The 6104-nt window shown below is 45.7% G+C and overlaps 1 pseudogene; it reads right to left on the bottom strand.

Annotated features, from left to right (window-relative positions):
- Positions 1-285: 285 nt before the first annotated feature.
- The window catches only part of LOC123076130 (probable cellulose synthase A catalytic subunit 6 [UDP-forming]), a 22836-nt pseudogene continuing 17017 nt past the window's right edge, over positions 286-6104 (bottom strand).

The following is a 6104-nucleotide window of genomic DNA, read 5'->3' as shown; positions in this document are numbered from 1 at the left end:
CGGAGCGAGTCTCGCCCACGCCCACGCTCCCACGCACGACGGCTTCGCCCTCGCTTGCACGCGCGGCGTGATCGCCACGATCTGTTGTAACGATAACTCTCTCCACCTCGTGTATATAAACACGCCCCCTGTACTTGAGTTGAATATAGACAGAGTTTATCCATCCAACTCTTTTTTACTGTTCACATGGTGTACACTTGCCTGCCTGAGCGGGAGATAAAATGCCTTCCACTGCTTTATTCTTTTCTTTTCAGCTCATAAATATATGCCCAGAAAATATAATTATTATTTTCGCAAGAAAAGAAATAGGTGCGGTATTTGGAAGCTTGGATCAAACTGGTATCTTAGCCAAACAAGGACAGCAGAGTGGCAACCATGGCGACGGACATGGCCGTGATCCACGCAGGAACTCTTGCAGGATCCCGCCTGAGGAACATCCCTTCCAGCAGCGGATAGCTCAGTGCCGCGACGTAGCAGAGGAGGAACAGCTCGCCGGACACGCTGCCGCCCCTGCCGACCATCTTCCAGACCCCGCCGACGAGCGCCGCGGTGTTGAGCAGGCAGAGCGTGGTGGCCGGCAGGAGCAGCGCCGAGCACCCGGCGAAGTCGAACACGCTGTCCCGGTACAGCCGGTCGTCGGACGCCTTGCTGGTGAGGTCGAAGTCCACCGCCCGGCCCCCGGCGCCGACCAGGCTGAGGGCGACGCTGACGCAGGCGAAGAGCTGGCCCGTGACGGCGTTGAGCGCCCAGAACCTCTGCTCGTTCCACCACGCCCTCGCCGCCAGCCCACGCTTGGCAAACGACACCTCCACCAGGTGCTGCAGCGACGACGACGCGAGCACGGCGGCGAACCAGAGCGCCGACTCCCCGGGGAACGACGTGCCGCCGCGGAGGAAGCAGAGCTGCGGCACGGTGGCGTAGCAGAGCACGGGGAAGGCGTACAGGGCCATGAAGGCGTAGTAGGCGAAGCCCATGCTCTGGGGCACGGAGACGGCGGCGGCGGAGGCGAGGGGGCAGTGCCTGGACAGGCCGACGGCGAGCATGCCGGACATCCACCGCTTGTTCTGCACCAGCGCGTCGTTGAGGTTGGTGGGCACGCTGCCGAGGAACGGCGGCCTCGTCCCCGTCGCCGGGAAGCAGTAGACGGACGTCCACCCTGGGCAGTAGAGCTGCCGGTAGCCGGTGAAGTAGTCCTCCACCACCGACTGGTACAAGAAGCCCACCTCCTCGCCCCATTCGGTGCCCGTCTCGTAATCACAGGAAGCCACCAACTCTGCATCCTCCTGTGGCTGTGGGAGACCATCACGTGCAACAATGGTGCTCCCGGTCCCGGATCGGCGCAGCGACGCTATGTGACCATTTGAGACGCCGAACCTCCTCTTCAGCTCGCCGACCTCCACACCGGAGGACTGATGATCTTGTGAGCTGCCCGGCCCGGCGCCGTAGACGGCATCTCTCCTGACGCAGAAGCCGGTGCCGGAGAGGATCGGCCCCGGAGGCCGTCCACGCCTTTCCACCGCGTCTGCACCATACATGCACGGTTAACATTTAAGAAAGCATAGGCTTTCCTACACCCCCTTATTTAGCCATTCATTTTTGCATCAAGATTCGTGCGAGCAACTTTTGTCTTTTTTGTTTCTTCTCAATTACAATGGTGGTGCTAGAACTTGGCGCAAATGATCAGTTTGATGCTACAAGTTGTGGCATACATTAAAGTAGTGCAAAAACTTGGCTTCGAGGTGCAAATATAGTGCTTATCTCGCTTGTATACGGAATGAACGCTGACTAGGCGCATGTGGCCCGCTGTCAGCCACCGGACCAGGAGAAGGGGTGTGTGACTTGTTTTTTTTTCCAGAAATACCCTTGAAATATATTTTTTAGAAAAAATCTGACGTGGTATTTACTTTTTATACCTCTAAGACCAGTAGGACCCGCCTATCGGGAGAGAGTGAAAATTAAACTAAAAGGGTGGCTGCACAGAATCGAACCAACAATCAACACCTAGCATGCAAGCAGGCTAGCTAATGCACCAACCACGCTAGTTCACTTTGGATAAGGACGTTATATGTACTTAACCACTATGCATGTGGAACTTAAATGGGCTGTTGATACTGTGGCTCAATTTTCACCGGTTTGTTTTTTATTTATTTTTCTAAAACCTAAGTAATAAAAATTACGTTCAAACATTTGTGTGTTATAAATATTAGACATACAAACAATGATTATTAAATAAAAAACTAAATATACAGCCGTGTATTATACAAAAAATATTTAGTTAATATGGAAAAATGTTTAATCAATAAAAAATATCACACACTCACGGCTTATACTCAAATTACTAAAAATTAATATTAATATCAACATTTTAGTTTTTACATTATAAATATCTTTAATTATACAAACTTTGAACTATACAAACATGCAAATGATTGGAATGTTTGTATAACTAAAATAATTTTCTGAATTTTAATTTTAATAACATTTGTTATTATTTAAAATCATACAATCTTTTTGTAACTCACAAATATTATTTCAAACATATGATTTTTTCTATATAATACGTGAACAGTTTTTATAAACAAGTTTTTCATTTGTATGTAAAATATTTATACACATAAATATTAGAACTTTATTTTTGTTCTGAGATTATAGTTTACATATATTTTTACAAATAAAATAGAAAATACCGAACTGGTATGGGCCGCAGTATCAGCAGCCCGTTGAAATACATATAAGTTCATCCATTATTTACATGGGAACGTGAAGTGTTGGAGTGGATTAGCCGGCTTGATTCTTACGTCTCTTGTGTGGGTTCGAGACCTAGGGTCTCCAGTTTTGTTTAATTTTCACTCTCGCCTGACAGGTTGGACCCACTGATCATAGAGGTGAAAAAAGTGGCTCCTCTCCCACGCCAGTAGGGTTTTTTTGTGAAAAACATATATTTCGAGGGTGTTTCTGGAAAAAATAAGTCACACACCCTCTTCTCCTGGTCTAGTGGTTGACAACGGGCCCCATGCGCCTAGTCAGCGCCGGTTCCGTATGCAAAATGAGATAAGCACTGTATTTGCACGTCAAAGCCAAGTTTTTGCACCACTTTAATGTATGCCACTACTTCTAGCACCAAAGTGACCGTTTGCGCCAAGTTATAGCACCACCGGTGTAATTGACTCTAAATAGAACAACATATGAACTTGAAACTTTGTAGGACAACAAAACATTCTAACTAGAATGTGGGAAAAAAACTTTCAGATTTTTTCATGGATCATATATACAAAAAAAAATGTTTTTTACTCAAAAAATCCAATTTTGTATATGCATGCACCAAGATTACTTCAAAATTTTGAGAAGATGACTGATGCCATGCATGGTCGATTGGTCTTCTTATTACGTACCCAGAAGATGGACCTGAGCTCGTTGGCGTAGATGTCGCTGCTGCTGAGGTTGTGGAACATCTGAGGGAACTGCACGAAGGCGAGGTCGGCGCGGCGGCGGCCGTCGAGGTGGAAGCACATGGCCTCCAGGACGGAGCTCCAGCTGTTGCAGTACATGTCGCAGTCCAGCACCATCACGTACGGCGAGTTGCTCATCAGGCTCGACACCCGGAGCTGCATTGCACATTGTAAGAAGATGAGATCAACTCTGCCAAAAACACACGAATGTACGTTCTGATCGATGAACAGTAGGTAGGTGCTCACAAGGACGTTGAGTGCGCCGGCTTTGAAGTGGTGAGCCGACGACCTCCGCTTCTCGCGAGACACGTAGACCAGCAAGGGCATGGCGTCCTCATCCTCCTCGCCATCGCCGGAGTTGCTGTTGCTGCTGTCTTGCTCATCGGTGAAGATCTGACATGCATGCATGGTGTGGATATTACTGAGACCGATCGATCGGGTGTGCACCGGCAGCTTCGAAATGCAATGAGGGTACGGACGCAGTTTACCTCGACGTGAGCATCGTGATCTGCTTTTGTCCAACTCTGAGAAAGAGCTGCGTCGTTCATCACCTTCTCGACACCCTCTTTGAACGTCTCGTACATATTCTGCAAAGTTGGAAGAAAAATATATTTCAGGGCGATGCCGTGGGTAGGCGCCCTTGGATGCTGGGATGGGCTGCAACCGACAGCGGAGCGAGCTGCAATGGCTCAGCGGCGCCGGATTTTCCTGGAACTAGCGGTCACATTTGCTGGAACCCGCGAGCATTTTTATATGTGTATTTACAAATTGTTCATCGTAGATCAAACAACATCCGTCAGAGAATAAACAAATGTTCATCTTATATTGGAAAACGTTCAATGCATATTAGAAAAAATGTTCAATGTGCATTTGAAAGTGTTCATCATATGTTTGCAAAAATATTTATTACATATAATTTTAAAAAAAAAATCCAAAAGAGAAAATGAAAAAAAACCAGAAGATAAAAAAGGGGTAAAATAAAACAATAAAGAAAAAACTAAAATAAGGAAATATCAAATAAAAACCGTATGAAAAAAAAGGAAACAAGATAAAAAAAATCGCATGAACCAGCGGTGGTGGAGCGCTCGTAATGCAACAGTAACTGGGCCAGCCCACTAGGAGTCGCATGGGCGTTGTAGATTTAACGCTAAAACCCATCAAATAGGAATTGCCTGTCTCAAAAAAAATCAAATAGGAATTGCCTAGAACATTAGTAAGATTTTGTTGGTAGTCTTAGGGTTACTCTTCCCAAAGCTTAGGAAATGGTAACCTCTATCTTTGTTGGGGGCTCCTATTTATTGCTCTTAGGATAAACTATCCCTAGAATACTAGGGTGGGCCGGTCTAATTAGCGCACCCTCGTTCGCTCCCTATAGAGGAAAAAACGATGGCACGGTTTGCTCTACAAGAAAACTGATTGGGAAACCCCAGCAACACCTGGCTAAGAAAAACTATATCGGCACAAAAAATGTAGAATTTACAATGTATTCACTAACTTTAAATTTTCCCTAATTTTTGTAAAAAATGATCAAGAATTTCTAAAATTGCTCATGAATTTTATTAAAGTGTTCATATTTTTTAACGTGTCCATGAATTAAAAAAACACAAATGAAATTAAAAAAAAGTACACAAAAAAGAAGAAAATCCAAAAAGGAGAATACCAAAGTAAACCGGTAAAGAAAATTGAAAATTCAAACTAAAACATCTGGTTGAGCCACTAATTGTGGCCACACTGGACCATTCCCTAGGCTAGCTGGTAGGGTATGCGAGTGTCCCATTTCCGGCTTAATTGAGTTTACATGATTTTAGAAGGATTCTCACAGTATTTATTTTCACAATTTCTTTCCCGATGTGTAGCATTCATTCCACGAGAATAAAGATATCGATTCCTTAGGATTGTGTTTGATAAGATTCCATCAGGTTTATGTCTCGACCACTTATCACAGACTTGGATATTCTACAGAATCCCACTTGCCTCTTTGTGCTTTTGTTATGTACCATGTGTCGAGCCGTATGGTGATGGTCCCGCTACTTGTATGCCTGTGTTGTTCTTTGTGTTCCTTTGATTGTTGACTTTGAGACACGAAACAATATGTGGAGGCGGGGACAACACGACTACTCCCTCCATCCCATAATATAAGCTCTTATTGCATCTTATTTGTGAGTAAATTAAATGTAATAAGATGTTGTATATTGGACGAAGGGAGTATATGCCTACGGCCTCCATCCTAGGTGGGAGACGTGTTGGTGATCTGGTGTGTGGATTCATGCTACGCTTGCCGTCGCATACATGTTTTGCTAGTTTCGAAACTAGATAGTACACTAGTAGGAAAAGGGGCTTTTACCCCGGTTCATAAAGGCCTTTAGTCCCGGTTCAGGAACCGGGACTAAAGGGTCGTTACTAATGCCCTAACCCTTTAGTCCCGGTTCTTACACGAACCGGGACTAAAGGCCGTCCACGTGGCCGGTGCGGGGAGCCCAGGCAGGAGGGCCTTTGGTCCCGGTTGGTGCCACCAACCGGGACCAATAGGCATCCACGCGTCAGCACCTGGCAGGAGCTGAGGTTTTTGTTTTTTTTGAAAGGGGGTGGTTTAGGGGTTTTGGGGGGTTAATTTAGGTGTTTCATATATTGTGTTAGCTAGCTAATTAATAGAGA

The sequence above is a fragment of the Triticum aestivum genome, chromosome 3D, assembly GCF_018294505.1.
Source record: "Triticum aestivum cultivar Chinese Spring chromosome 3D, IWGSC CS RefSeq v2.1, whole genome shotgun sequence".
In the NCBI taxonomy this organism is placed as follows: Eukaryota; Viridiplantae; Streptophyta; class Magnoliopsida; order Poales; family Poaceae; genus Triticum; species Triticum aestivum.
The sequence above is the reverse complement of the archived record's forward strand: the minus strand, read 5'-3'. Positions and strand labels throughout refer to the sequence as shown.